We start from the raw sequence: 16,150 nt of genomic DNA, 5'->3' as shown, positions 1-16,150 counted from the left end.
TCTGGTGACGGGGCCAGCGCGGAGGTGGCGGTGTTGGGCGAGGACTCGGAGGACTCTGTGGAGGAGGCGGTGCAAGAGCCGGCGGACGGTCCTGTGGGGGTTCGCACGGTGGTGGCGGGAACAGGTAAGCTATATATTCCTTACTTATTGAGATTGAAGACTGCATAGTGTGCTTTCTGCACGGGTGTATTACAAATCAACCAGGTAGTAGCCTCCTCGAAATGTACTTCGACTTAGCTGTGAAGTTTTTGGTGAGAAGAATCCCAATAAGTTCTTAGACGAACGTGATGGATGGGATGAACGAAAAGTGAAAGAAGGGTGTAAGTAAGTGGGACGCGAAATTGTATGATGGCTGGCAAAGAAGAACGATATGTGTTTGCTTGGCCCCCGAGGTGGCTGGGAAGGAAAGAATATGGTACGGTGCATGGCTGGGTCAATGATGAAGATAGGATGGGTGGAAGGACATCAGCCTGGGTGGGTGAAACAGAAACTGTATGTGTGCGTATACTTTGAATGAATGGATGCCTGGAGCATGGTATTCTCTGACTCTTAGATAGCACATGTGTATCTAGAGAGAGTAGATGGTCGCTGGATGAACTAAGTGTTACCTTGAAGAGCATGTACCACCGCACCCGCACGTCTGTTCCAGTGTAGGGAAGGCAAGGAAAAGAAATTGTAAATGTGTCCAATACTACCATGAATAGTAGCAGTACTTTGTATTGCAACTGCAAGCACAGCATATATCTGGTTATTACGGTGGACACTCCGTACCTCTCTTAATAACTTTAGTTTAGTTGTAGTGCGTCAGTCATGTGTGGGTGTATCACTGTTCACTCAATATTAAGCCAAGCACCTAAAGTCATCCCATATGTCATCAAATACGTCCCATGTGAAGTGATAGATAATCAAATTATTTAGCTTCTTCATTTTCCTTTTCTAGTACTCATTTGCACTGTAGGGTGAAAGGTAAATTAATTAAGCAGTAGCCCTTGTAACAGAGTATTCTCCGTGCCACCCGTAATAGAAAAGTAATAGCTTCACCACCCGCATGTACTGGACGGGTACAGTAACGCAAGTCTGTCTCACTCATCATGGTGTGCAACTGTTTTTCTCGGGTGCAAGTTCACTGTGCTGCCATTCTGCCGGCTTGCATAAGATAACGTACCAATTTTCCTAAACAAGAGAGAAGAAGAAGAATAAGACTGGTGTACTGTCATAGTCGACTGTAATGGAAGTCCATAGTGGTCGTAGAATTTGTTCATTAAACTACCACTAATGTTAGAGCAAGGATGCAGAAGTGGGAGGTTACATAGATACTGTCCTCAATAGTTATGTACTGTGCTTTCAATTTGCTACTTGTACTGTGACCCAACTTTCGGCTCAATCACTTTGTGTTATTAATGCTAAGGAGCATTGGTTACAGACTATGTCTTTCTTTCTTCATATAGTTGCTCCTTCCAAATCAACATCACGGAGGGAGCAGGCTCGAATGGCCCGGCAACGGAGGCTGGATGCCACTGTCGCCGAATATCGGCGGCTGGTGGCCCTGGAGGAGGAGGAGGACATGCAGTCGACCGGTGCAACAACAACATCCTCGACTGGGACCGCTGCATCCTCCTCCGTGACCCCACGGGACGCCAGCATGCGCAGTGCTCCAGCGGGACCGAGCCGGGCTAACAAAGCCAACCGCCACCGCCAAGCAACAGAAAGACCAGCTGCCCCCCACAGGAGCTGCAAGGCACGCCAACGCCGCCTAGGAGTCCGAATGTCCTACCTGGAGCAGGAGGTCCAGAACTATAGGAACTTGGTGGAGGGCCTCCGCTTCGAGCTTGCCACCCTCCGCAAGGAGTATGATGCCCATGCCGCAAAATGCACCAGCACCGTCCAGTAGTGGAGTGTCCCTTGCCCTTTTTTTATAGACTTTTGGGGGGTGGGATTTGGGAGTTGGGATCGTTTTGGGACTTTTCAAAGACAATCGTTGGGGTTAGGGTGGGTCTTGAGGGAGATTATTTTGTTAGGGCTACATAAATATACATTTTTAAACTTTATCTGACCATACCTGTTTTTTACTGCTTTTCAGTCTGGTGGGTGGGGGACGGGGGTGTAACAGTAAGTTTGTTTTCCTGAACAGTCGTAGGACTTTAGTAGTACTACCGTCAATCTCTCGTCTAGTCCTAAATAATACTCCATTATACTACCTCCCACCAAACGCTTATCTTACCTGTAATTTGTGTTAGAAATTAGGGCTAGGCCCAGGGCTGGCTCCACGTGAAATGGGGATTAACGTTGGTGTTAGACCTGGCATCATTGGCATGAGTCTCTCCTCCATTTTTTCTGTTTGCCTCCTCTGTTTACGATGTTTTTGCTGGTATATGCTTTGGGCACTGTGCCACTGCTGATCAGTGCCACAGTGCAAGTGCTCCCTATGTGAAATTGCTGTATTGATTTACTTCCATTTTTGGCTTATTTGGTTTACTATCAGTCCCTAGTAGAGTGCACCAGGAGTGCCAGGGCTTGTAAATACAAATGCTGCTAGTGGGCCTGCAGCACATGTTGTGCCACCCACAAGAGCGGCCTAGTAAAAGTATGTCTGAAGGTCTACCATTGCTAGACCACGTGCAGTCTGACTGTCACGAGGACTGCGCAAGTACACCTACTTGCCAGTCCCTAAACCTTCCCTTAACTTCATGTGAGTCACCCCTGTAGTAGGCCCACGGGCAGGGTGCATTGTAAGCATAAGGTAGGACAAGCCTGACAAGGTTGGCATGTCCTAATAGTGAATTACATCCATAGTCGTTTTTCACTATTGTAAGGTAACCTGCTCTCCATCAGTTAGAATGGGCTGCCAGGATTATAAATGCTATAATCCTAGCGGGCTCGGGGAGCATGGTGCAATGTCGAGTTTGGTATCCCTGAACTCAGGGTTTAATAACGCATCCGTTTGTGTGGATGGTTTTTGGACTCTGTGTTTGAAAATAGCACTTTTAGAAAGTAGCTATTTTCTTGTCTAACTGTCTACCGGTCTCTGCTGGTTCTGGTGTGCGTGTGACAGGAGCTGGGTGGCTCCAGAGAGTCTGAATGAGTCAGTGTGGGATGAGTGGGGCATTTGCATTGAGAGTAGGGGAGAGTAGCTCTTGATAGCCTGCCCTGCCTGATACAATGTTGGCTCCGCCCCCCTGCCAGGCGACTGATGACTCTGTGCTTGCCTGGGACTTTCCTGGCCCGCCTCCTGCCGGGCAGCTGATGGCCCTGCCCCTGCCAGTAACAATGCTGGCTCCGCTCCTGCTGAGCGGCTGAGGACTCTGCCCTGCCCAGTGAATAGGCCAGGTGCTCTGGCCTGGCAACACCCACAACAAACCCAGGATGGGGGGAAATTCCCCTGCATGGACAAAGGGATCAAAGCCAAAAAGGGGTATAAGAGAAGGACCCCTGAACCAAGAAATCAGATCACTTCTGACAAGGAAACCTGAACCAAGGACAAGAAGCCTGCTGATCTAAGGACTGCCTACCCCTTCTGCCAGAGTGCTGTTTGTTGGGGGAATCCTGCATTGCTTCTTTATTTTTGCCAAGGAACCAGGAGAGAGGAACTTTGTGTGTACTCTCACTCTTTGCTGAGAAAATCTCCAAGGGCTGGAAGAGTGCCAGTCTCCTGTTGAAGTCACAGGGCTAAAGGACTTCATCTGCTTAAAGGGCTATTTGCTGGAATTTGTGAATCCAGCACCTCTGAAAGAATCCAGCAATCTCGACGCCGACGGACGCCGCCGAATCCAGCTCGACATCGTGAGTAACGGCTCCAGTGTCCCGCTTCCTCGACGCCGGCCGCCGGGCCCGATCGACGCCAGCAGCAACGCCAGTGAGTAGTGAGTTCGGCTCCAGCTCCAAGTGACCCCGTGTCTGCACCGCTGCTGATCGCATCGACTTCGAGCCCTCTCGACGCCGTGAGCGCTGCTCACTCTTGCAACCTCGACATCGACGACGCCGTATCCTGCTTCATCCCGTGAGCGCTGCTCCCGCCTGACTTCGGTCGACGCCGCTGCAGATCGCCCCGACTCCGAGGCCCGATCGACGCCGAAGACGCGACGCCGGACATCTCGACGCCGCTGATCATCGAGTGCTTCACTTTTCCAAGGTACTGTGTTGTTGGGGTCAGTGCGACTCCGGGCTCGACGTAGCGCTCCTCGCGGTCGACGCCGAACCTTTGGATTAACTTTGCCTCGACGTCGTGTGACTCCCGTGTGGGTTACATTGTTGCCAAGAACTGTGTTTTAGAGAAGAAGAGTTGCTTTTGATACTAAAGACTTTGTGCTAAGAAGAAACCGTGCTTGAACTATTATTTTTCCTTCCAAGAGTATTTATTAAGACTGTGGTATATTTTTGTCGTTATTTGGTCTTGTGCTAAACCTTATATAAAAATACTTATTTTTATAATACTACTGTGTCGTGTCCATTTGTAGTGTATTCACTTTATTACTGTATGTGGTCATAAATGCTTAAGGCACTGCCTCTGAGATAAGCCTGTCTGCTTTGCCAAGCTACCAAGGGGGTGAGCAGGGGTTATCTAAGTGTGTGATCTCCTTGCCCTGACTAGAAAAGGTGTGTCCCTATTTGTCAGAAGTGTATACCTCTGCCAACTAGAGACAGCCGCTTCTAACATTGGTGGGTCAGCGGTGGGATTTTGAACTTTGCATTTATGACCCATGTGCAGTGATTAGTGTGCGCTACATAGTGAAAGCAGACCATAGCGCAGCCACAATCTGTTTTGGTTGAATATTCTATTTTTGTTCTCCGCTTTTCCTGAAGCTTGATTTTTGAAACTGCCAGTTTTGACCATGAGTAATGCTGGAAGCACTACACCTGTTGTTGAGGAGGAGTTTGATAGGAGTAAGATAAACGACTATCCAGTAAGGAAGCTGAAATCCTTTTGCAAGCAGTTGAAAGTTCCTACCACAGGCATTTCCAAGAGAGCAGATTATCTCAAAGCATTGGAGGCCTGGTTAGAGGCCAGAGACCCCTCTGCCCCGGTGGTGGTACCGACAGAGGAAGGGGAGGAGGAAGTGCCCGTGACTGGGCCTGTATCCCCTCCTGGCAGCAGTGTTTCCTCCAAAGGTCTTTCCCCTGAAGAAAGAGAAGAAAGGGCGAAGGAGCGAGCCTACAACGTGGAAATGGCAAAACTTAAGATAAATGGGCAGTTGGAGATAGAGAATGCAAGAGGCAGGAGAGAAGCTGATTTGGAGATCAAAAGATTAGAGTTTGAAAGAGAGAAGTTAGCTTTTGAGCGTGAGAGAATGGTGAGGGACATGGAGCTCAAAGCTAAGGAGTTAGAATTGAATCCCTCTGGTGGCAGCGTCCCATCTGTGCCTGCAGAAAGTAGGTTTTATTTTCCCAAAGATGTGATCAAAGATTTTCAGAAGAATGAGGATATTGGTCAGTGGTTTAAAGCATATGAGTTAGCATAAGGCCCACCGGGTCCCTGAGAAGGATTGGGGAGCGGGGTTGTGGGGTCGCTTTGTGAATGAGGGAAGAGATACCCTGTTAGACATGCCTGTTGAGAATAGGACGTCTTATGCTCATATGAAAGATGCTTTAATGTTAAGGTATGGCCTAACCCCAGAAAAGTACAGACAGGCCTTTAGAGAATGTAAGAAGTTGCCTGGTACCACGTGGGTGGAGTATGTGTCATATTTTTGCAGAGCCATGGATGGTTGGGTAAAGGGCAGCAAAGTGGAAAGTTATGATGCTCTTTATGATTTGTTTGCTTGGGAGCACTTGTCTAATAACTGTTTTCCAGAGCTGCGCCAGCACCTTATTGATAGCAAGATATCTAACCCTAGAAAACTTGCTGAAGAGGCGGACCGCTGGGTCAGTACCAGGGTCCACAAGGGTCCAGTGGGAGACTCAGCCAAAGGTGGGCAGGGTCCCCAGCAGAAGAGTGGGGGGGACAAGGGTAAACAGAAGGAGTCCCAGAAAGGGCCCCAAAGTAATCCCCAAGGGAAAGGTTCCCAGCCTCCCCCTGTGAAGAAATCAGAGGCCCCGCCAGGTAAACCTGGTCATAGGGGCCCACTGACCTGCTTCGTTTGTAAGCAGGTAGGACACCGTTTTTATGACCCTCAGTGTCCCTTGAAGAAGTCTGGTGCACTACCCAGTGCACCACCCCGTCAGTTGGCTAGTGTAGCTCTGGGAGGGGAGGAGATGGTTGCCCATGGTGGGGAGGGTCCCGCGGAGATGTCCCTGGTCTCTCTAGGAGACATGGAATTGGTCCCTCCACCCCCTCTGCCTAGTAACACTAAGAAATATAGGCAGTGGGTGACCATTAATGGCCATAGAGTGGAAGCTCTCAGAGACACCGGAGCGAGTGTGACAGCTGTCAAGTGTCACTTGGTGTCCAGAGAGCAGGTTGTTCCCCACGCATTCTACCCTGTGATAGCTGCTGACAACTCCCAGAAAGAGTGTGAGGTAGCTCAAGTTTCCTTTGAATGGGGGGGAGTTTCAGGTACTCTTCAGGTTGCTGTGAGGCCCGCCATGCCTGTTGATTGTCTCCTGGGCAACGATTTAGAAGACTCCCCTTGGGCTAAGGTGGAGAGGGAGACACATTTGAAAATGTTGGGTGTGCCAGAGTGGGTGTGTGCAACCACTCGATCCATGACAGCAAGTAAGGGTGTTGATGGGGTTCTGGAGCCTGAAAGTATGGCCCAGGACCCAGCTATGAAGAGAAGAGGCAGGGGGCGCGGGAAACCGCCCCCCGTAGTTCCCGTGGTCCAGGAGGAGGCAGACCTCGAGGGGGATGCCCTGGAACCCACAGGTGAACAAGTTGCCGAACTGGGAGACCTGCCCGAGCTGACCCATTGGCAGCAGGATGGTGGTCCCTCCAGGGAGGAATTCTGTGCAGAACAGAAAGTGTGCCCTTCTCTTGTGGGTATGAGGCAGCAGGCCTCAGCCCAAACCTCAGGTGATCAGTCAGGGTCACATTTTGTGTACTGGGAGAACGACCTCCTGTATAGCGAGCCTAAGGCTGCTGAGCCTGGGTCAGCCCGTGTGCTGGTGGTACCCCAGCGCTTCAGAGCCTTCCTACTGGGTTTGGCTCATGACGTTCCGTTAGCTGGACATCTGGGGCAGGACAAGACCTATGACAGGCTTGTCACCCATTTCTATTGGCCTCAGATGCGAAGGGATGTAGACATCCAGTGCAAGACCTGTCAGACTTGCCAGGCAAGTGGGAAGAGCGGGCGGAAGCAGAAGGCTCCCCTCCAACCTTTTCCCGTGGTCAGTACCCCCTTTGACCGGGTGGGGATTGACATTGTTGGGCCACTGGACCCCAAGACAGCCCTGGGCAACAGGTTCATCCTGGTCTTGGTGGACCATGCCACACGGTACCCGGAAGCCATCCCTCTCAGAACAGTGACTGCCCCCGTGGTGGGACGGGCGCTGATGGGTGTTTTCTCCCGAATGGGGTTCCCCAGAGAGGTGGTGTCAGACCGGGGCACCAACTTCATTTCCAACTATATGAAGTCTCTGTGGAAGGAGTGTGGGGTAACTTATAAGTTCACCACTCCTTACCACCCTCAAGGTAATGGGTTGGTTGAAAGGTTCAACCGTACCCTTAAAGGCATGATCATGGGTCTTGAAGAACCAATGAGGCGTAAATGGGACGTCCTCTTGCCATGCCTGTTGTTTGCTTACCGTGAGGTGCCACAGAAGTCTCTAGGGTTCAGCCCCTTTGAGCTTTTGTATGGTCACCCGGTAAGAGGACCTTTGAGTCTGGTCAAAGAAGGCTGGGAGCAATCTCCCAGGAAACCTCCCCAGGATGTATACAGTTACATGCTGGCCTTTAGGAACCAGACTAGGCGCTTCAGGGATCTTGCTCAGGCAAATCTGGAGGCCAGCCAGGAGGAGATGAAGCGGTGGTACGACCAGAGGGCCACTCTGGTAGAGCTTCAGCCTGGACAGAAAGTTTGGGTCATGTCCCCTGTGGAACCTTGTGCGCTCAAGGACAGGTGGACTGGACCATTCGAGGTTGTGGAGAAGAAGAGCGATGTCACCTACCTGGTGGATTTAAAGTCTCCCAGGAACCCCTTGCGGGTCCTGCATGTCAACCGTTTGAAGCCCCACTTAGAAAGGTCCGAAGTGGGCATGCTCCTAGCTACAGATGCTGGAATGGAGGAGGAGAGTGAGCCTCTTCCTGACCTCCTGTATGCAAAAGAGCAAGATGGGTCAGTGGATGGTGTTGTCCTCTCTGACACACTGACCCCTGAACAGCAGCAGGATTGTCGCCATTTGTTGGGGCAATTCCCTGATCTGTTTTCCTTGATTCCTGGTGTTACTCAGTGGTGTGTCCATGATGTAGACACCGGGGACAGCACTCCTGTCAAGCACAAGGCTTACAGAGTGACTGACAAGGTCAGAGCATACATCAAGGAGGAGGTCTCCAAGATGTTTGCCCTAGGGGTGGTTGAGTCCTCTAGCAGTCCTTGGGCCAGCCCCGTGGTCTTGGTTCCAAAGGCTGCAGCGCCTGGTGCTTCACCGGAACTTCGGTTCTGTGTGGATTACCGAGGACTCAATTCAGTCACCAAGACTGACGCGCACCCCATCCCCAGAGCTGATGAGCTCATCGATCGGTTAGGGGCTGCCCAGTACCTTAGTACGTTTGATCTAACGTCTGGGTACTGGCAGATCGCCTTGACCGATGGGGCAAAAGAGAGGTCAGCATTCTCCACACCAGATGGGCACTACCAGTTCCGGGTTATGCCCTTTGGGATGAAGAATGCCCCTGCCACCTTCCAGAGGTTGGTCAACCAGGTCTTGGCTGGGCTGGAGGATTTCAGTGCTGCCTACCTGGACGACATCGCAGTGTTCAGCGCCAGCTGGGAAGAACACTTGTGCCACCTCCAGGAAGTGTTGTTGGCCCTGCGCAGAGCAGGCCTCACAATCAAAGCCAGTAAGTGCCAGATTGGGCAGGGTTCAGTGGTGTACTTGGGGCACCAAGTAGGGAGCGGCAAGGTGGCCCCCCTGCAACCCAAGATTGATACCATCCTGGCATGGGCACCGCCCAAAACCCAGACTCAGGTGAGAGCCTTCCTGGGTCTCACGGGTTACTACAGGAGGTTTGTCAAGGATTATGGTAACATTGTGCACCCCTTGACTTCGCTGACTTCCAGGAAGCAGCCGCGACTTGTGAACTGGACTGACGCCTGTCAGACGGCCTTTGACACCCTGAAAACTGCAATGTGCACAGCACCCATCCTCCAGGCACCCGACTTTTCTAAAGAATTTGTTGTTCAGACGGACGCTTCAGAGCATGGCGTGGGGGCTGTTCTAGCTCAGGTGAATGAAGAGGGCCGAGACTTACCTGTAGCCTTCATCAGCAGGAGGTTACTTCCCAGGGAACAGAGGTGGAGTGCGATAGAGAGAGAAGCATTTGCTGTGGTCTGGGCGCTAAAGAAGCTAAGACCCTACCTGTTTGGAACTCACTTCCGGGTGCAGACAGACCACAGGCCCCTCAGATGGTTGATGCAGATGAGGGGTGAGAATCCAAAGCTGTTGAGGTGGTCCATTTCCCTACAGGGGATGGACTTCACGGTGGAACACCGCCCTGGCACAGATCACGCCAATGCTGATGGTCTGTCCAGATTTTTCCGCCTTAGTGATGAGGACTCCCTAGGGTAAGGGTAGTTCTCCCCACATTTCAGCTGGAGGGGACACGTGTTAGACCTGGCATCATTGGCATGAGTCTCTCCTCCATTTTTTCTGTTTGCCTCCTCTGTTTACGATGTTTTTGCTGGTATATGCTTTGGGCACTGTGCCACTGCTGATCAGTGCCACAGTGCAAGTGCTCCCTATGTGAAATTGCTGTATTGATTTACTTCCATGTTTGGCTTATTTGGTTTACTATCAGTCCCTAGTAGAGTGCACCAGGAGTGCCAGGGCTTGTAAATACAAATGCTGCTAGTGGGCCTGCAGCACATGTTGTGCCACCCACAAGAGCGGCCTAGTAAAAGTATGTCTGAAGGTCTACCATTGCTAGACCACGTGCAGTCTGACTGTCACGAGGACTGCGCAAGTACACCTACTTGCCAGTCCCTAAACCTTCCCTTAACTTCATGTGAGTCACCCGTGTAGTAGGCCCACGGGCAGGGTGCATTGTAAGCATAAGGTAGGACAAGCCTGACAAGGTTGGCATGTCCTAATAGTGAATTACATCCATAGTCGTTTTTCACTATTGTAAGGTAACCTGCTCTCCATCAGTTAGAATGGGCTGCCAGGATTATAAATGCTATAATCCTAGCGGGCTCGGGGAGCATGGTGCAATGTCGAGTTTGGTATCCCTGAACTCAGGGTTTAATAACGCATCCGTTTGTGTGGATGGTTTTTGGACTCTGTGTTTGAAAATAGCACTTTTAGAAAGTAGCTATTTTCTTGTCTAACTGTCTACCGGTCTCTGCTGGTTCTGGTGTGCGTGTGACAGGAGCTGGGTGGCTCCAGAGAGTCTGAATGAGTCAGTGTGGGATGAGTGGGGCATTTGCATTGAGAGTAGGGGAGAGTAGCTCTTGATAGCCTGCCCTGCCTGATACAATGTTGGCTCCGCCCCCCTGCCAGGCGACTGATGACTCTGTGCTTGCCTGGGACTTTCCTGGCCCGCCTCCTGCCGGGCAGCTGATGGCCCTGCCCCTGCCAGTAACAATGCTGGCTCCGCTCCTGCTGAGCGGCTGAGGACTCTGCCCTGCCCAGTGAATAGGCCAGGTGCTCTGGCCTGGCAACACCCACAACAAACCCAGGATGGGGGGAAATTCCCCTGCATGGACAAAGGGATCAAAGCCAAAAAGGGGTATAAGAGAAGGACCCCTGAACCAAGAAATCAGATCACTTCTGACAAGGAAACCTGAACCAAGGACAAGAAGCCTGCTGATCTAAGGACTGCCTACCCCTTCTGCCAGAGTGCTGTTTGTTGGGGGAATCCTGCATTGCTTCTTTATTTTTGCCAAGGAACCAGGAGAGAGGAACTTTGTGTGTACTCTCACTCTTTGCTGAGAAAATCTCCAAGGGCTGGAAGAGTGCCAGTCTCCTGTTGAAGTCACAGGGCTAAAGGACTTCATCTGCTTAAAGGGCTATTTGCTGGAATTTGTGAATCCAGCACCTCTGAAAGAATCCAGCAATCTCGACGCCGACGGACGCCGCCGAATCCAGCTCGACATCGTGAGTAACGGCTCCAGTGTCCCGCTTCCTCGACGCCGGCCGCCGGGCCCGATCGACGCCAGCAGCAACGCCAGTGAGTAGTGAGTTCGGCTCCAGCTCCAAGTGACCCCGTGTCTGCACCGCTGCTGATCGCATCGACTTCGAGCCCTCTCGACGCCGTGAGCGCTGCTCACTCTTGCAACCTCGACATCGACGACGCCGTATCCTGCTTCATCCCGTGAGCGCTGCTCCCGCCTGACTTCGGTCGACGCCGCTGCAGATCGCCCCGACTCCGAGGCCCGATCGACGCCGAAGACGCGACGCCGGACATCTCGACGCCGCTGATCATCGAGTGCTTCACTTTTCCAAGGTACTGTGTTGTTGGGGTCAGTGCGACTCCGGGCTCGACGTAGCGCTCCTCGCGGTCGACGCCGAACCTTTGGATTAACTTTGCCTCGACGTCGTGTGACTCCCGTGTGGGTTACATTGTTGCCAAGAACTGTGTTTTAGAGAAGAAGAGTTGCTTTTGATACTAAAGACTTTGTGCTAAGAAGAAACCGTGCTTGAACTATTATTTTTCCTTCCAAGAGTATTTATTAAGACTGTGGTATATTTTTGTCGTTATTTGGTCTTGTGCTAAACCTTATATAAAAATACTTATTTTTATAATACTACTGTGTCGTGTCCATTTGTAGTGTATTCACTTTATTACTGTATGTGGTCATAAATGCTTAACGCACTGCCTCTGAGATAAGCCTGTCTGCTTTGCCAAGCTACCAAGGGGGTGAGCAGGGGTTATCTAAGTGTGTGATCTCCTTGCCCTGACTAGAAAAGGTGTGTCCCTATTTGTCAGAAGTGTATACCTCTGCCAACTAGAGACAGCCGCTTCTAACAGTTGGCAATCCTGGGCGGGTGAAATTTCCTCATTGCGGTGGTACTAGTGGTGTGACACAGTGGCAGTTTCATGCCTATGGAAAAAAAGAAAACGAAACCTGGTTTGTCCTTACTGTAGCATTACAACGGTTACGGTACGATCGAGAATATAGCAGGTGACAGTACACTAGAACAGTGCCATAATGTAGCCTAACAAATGGTAAAGTATTTGCTTGCAAGTATAACTAGTTCTTGCGTTGAATTTATTTGACATTGGCTCCTACTACTAGAAGATATAGTACTGAAGCTGAGTAAGTCTAGAAGATATCCTCGTATTCCTTCACCAGCCTGTTGCTATGACCTTACCCTCCCCAGCAAGTGTGTGGAATTATTGATGTCATTTTAGTCAGACATCAAGCAAAACAACACAGCCCGGGGGAAGAGGGTTAGGGTTTGGAAAATGGATGGGAATGGGGGTTTCTTTTTGGGTAGGTTTTGTTGAGAGAAGAAAAAAAAACACAGCATGGACAAACAATAATTGAAGATAAAGAGAATCTTTGGGTACAAACTAAAGCTAAGCACATGCAGTCACACTCATAGAATAAAACAATGGATACTGTATCTGTATTGCGTATGTTGTTGGAGTTGTCCTGTTGAATTTGGTAAGTAAGTTGCATGCAGCAAACAATTCCTCTTATTGGCGGCACTCCTCCATTCCAGCTGACGCTTCGTCCATCAATGTTGGTGACCACTGACAGAAGACACCCTGTCCACTGCCTGCCTGGCGGATGTTGACTGAAACCCGGCCTGTAATTATTGAACGGAAAACAGGAAGTGCTATTACAATACCACTGATAAATAAATAAAAGGTATGTACGCTGTGTGGTGCAAAAAGTGACACTTTGATTTCCCTAATAGACAGTACAATATTTTTGAAATTGCGTGCTCTGTCTGAGTCACCTTTTTAAGGATAAATAAGTATGGCCAAAATATTATAGCGGATCTTTCCCCTCAAGGTAGGTGTACTGTAAACTGTGTTTTAGAACGAAATTTGACCTTCCCAGCAATGCTCCCACCAAGACCCTTACTAAAGCCAGTCGCAAAAATGTAGAAGACCCCCAATCAGATCTCCAAAAACGATGCCTAGCAGAAAAATGGTGACAAAACGTACTTTGAAAGTAACAGTAGGCCCAAATACAGACCGTGGATTGTATTCAAACCACTTGCAAGCAAGCAAAAGTATCCATAGCCAGCATCGCTCCAACAGTGCTCTAAAACCCCAGAACTGCGTTGCAATAGAACCCCCCGAAACAAATGCAATCCTGTTGCTAGGGCAAACACTAACGAACCCTAACTTACAAAAAGTGCCAAAACTGGTGTTTCCTTATGGATTTTGTCCAAAACACTTCTATCCGGTATTAGACCTTCCCAGGAATGCCCCAGGCAAGACCCGCCAACCCACCCGCAAAAAACCACCCGACAACACCCCCAAACAGCGAAAAAGCTAAATCTCATACTTACAATATCTCTCGGCCTTCGGTCCAAACGCGGCGCTGTGCAGCTAGGTCATCATTATCAATCATCATAACTCCTGTTTTCCACCACGGATTTCCTGAAAAGCAAATGCAATCAAGATTAGATTGTCGCAGCAGTGCTTCGACAGAGACCCCGGCCGCAACCCACCCACGAACAGCAGGAAGCCCCCCAAAACGCTACATTGAGCAAGATGTCAGAAGAAATAGCAAAAAAAAGGCTGTTCCTTAAGAGTTTTGTCCAAAACACTTCTATCCGGTATTAGACCTTCCCAGGAATGCCCCAGGCAAGACCCGCCAACCCACCCGCAAAAAACCACCCGACAACACCCCCAAACAGCGAAAAAGCTAAATCTCATACTTACAATATCTCTCGGCCTTCGGTCCAAACGCGGCGCTGTGCAGCTAGGTCATCATCATCAATCATCATAACTCCTGTTTTCCACCACGGATTTCCTGAAGAGCAAATGCAATCAAGATTAGACTGTCGCAGCAGTGCTCCCAGACACCAAAAATCACCCACAAACACCCGGAACCCCGCCAAAGAGCACCTCAAAGGCAAGCAAGTCAGCAAAAATGGCAAGAAATTTCCACCTCATATTTGGTCCAAAACACTTTTGTCCATTATTAGAGCTTCACAGCAATGGGCCCAAATCCGTCAACTCACCCGCAAAGAAGTACAACACCCCCACAAGTGCTGAGTCTTTCTTCATTGGGCGTAATCCAGCACTCTGCTCTGAGGGAAATCGCAGTCTGGAGGAGGAGGATAGAGGAGCATGTTCTTCAGAACTTGTGAACCTGAGGAATGTAGACTGCGGCACCTTCAAATCAATAAGCAAACAAGTGAAGACAGTTCTGCTGATGGTCTTGTTTTTGGGATTAGGTGATTAAAGTTTGAATTAAATTAACTGTGCAAAACAAAGAAAGAGAGACACACAGGAATAAAAGTGAATAAGGACGAAAAAGAAAGTTATTGATTCATTGTCTCATTTTCAGGGCTCGGTGTCAGGGAATAAGAAGAAGATTTCGTCATCATACTCTGCGAATTCAGGCAGGATGAGGTCAGTGCCACCAAACAGAGAACAAATCCCCTCATCTACGTTGCCGTCCTCCTCGTCTTCATGCGGCGTGCTTTCTCGTACTTTGTAATCTAGTGGTATGAGGTGCTGATTCATCTTGATCATTGTCAGCCGCTCCACATTTTTGGGCGAGAGCCGGCTCCGTTTGGGAGTTACAATGCCACCAGCAGCACTGAAAACACGTTCAGAAGACACACTTGCGAGTGGGCAAGACAAATAGTTTATAGCCAGGTTGGAGAGCTGTGGCCACAATTGTTTTTTGCCATGCCAATACTGCAATGGCTCATCATTAAGAAAGACCTCTGTTGAGTCATTCAGATAGTCCTGCACCATCGCCTCAAGGTCATCAACGGTTCCTCCACTTTGCTTACTTTTTGCCGTGCCTGTGACATTTTTTCGAGAACCATACCCCATCAAACGTAGCCAATCCTCCTCCGCAGCCACTGTTAGTGTTGTCATTGTGTGTGGTGCAGATGATCCACTTGCCGGTGTCTTTAACGGCTGAGAAGTCACTTGTGCCCCAGCCACAGGTGCAGAAGTGGATTCTTGTGACTGGGGATGGCCTGCTGATGCTGATGTACTGTCTTCTCCTTCAATAACCTGCCGTTCTTTTTCAAACCTCTTGGCTGCCCAGGCTAACCAATGTTTGTACTTTTGAACATCTGCATCAGCAAAAGGAAAGAATGCTTCGCCTGCCAGCGCCTTTTTGTAGCGTGGATCCAGAATAGTAGCACAAATGTAATGCGGTTCTGACTTGATCTTTTGAAGACGTTCATCACCACGTAGGCGCTCTAATAATTTCTCAGACAAAATAAAATGGTCTTTTTTTTTTTCATCTCTTTCAAACTCAGAAGACACCGCCATCAGTTGGTGCTCCAGCATGCACAACAATGGGATAGCTTTTCCCAAATTACAGTCCTCCTGGCTGACTGCACGCGTGAAGAACTCAAAAGGACGAAGCATGTCTGTCAGGCTTTTAACTATGTCCCATTGCGCTGCACCCATCCGCATGTCCTCCTTCTGAGATGTACCCTCTGTGAAGAAATAGTGATCGAGTACCGTATACTGCTCATACAGACGCTCAAGCATGTAGAAGGTTGAGTTCCAACGTGTTGCCACCTCCTGGATGAGTGCTTTCACTGGTATTCGACTTTGAAGTAGCAGCCTCCTCAGATGCTTCCGGGCCTTAAAAGAATGGCTGAAATGGTTGCACATTTTGCGGCAGGTGGCCATTACCGCGAACGCTGCACTGTCTCTATCACTCAAGAATTTTTGAACTACCAGGTTGATACAGTGCGCCAAACACGGCACTCTAAAATAGCGACCCAGCGCCATGGCCTTAACTACATTGGCGCCATTATCCGTGGAAACATAACCAATCTGGCGTTTTTTTGGGGATAGCATTTTCAAGACCTTTTTGTCAAACTCGTCCAAAATGTTTTGGGATGTGTGACTTTTCTCCAAGCCAAACATGGCTAGTGTTGCATGTTTCCGAGCAGC

Source organism: Lissotriton helveticus, chromosome 7 (assembly GCF_964261635.1).
Source record: "Lissotriton helveticus chromosome 7, aLisHel1.1, whole genome shotgun sequence".
Classification (NCBI taxonomy): domain Eukaryota; kingdom Metazoa; phylum Chordata; class Amphibia; order Caudata; family Salamandridae; genus Lissotriton; species Lissotriton helveticus.
Note: the sequence above shows the minus strand (reverse complement) of the source record.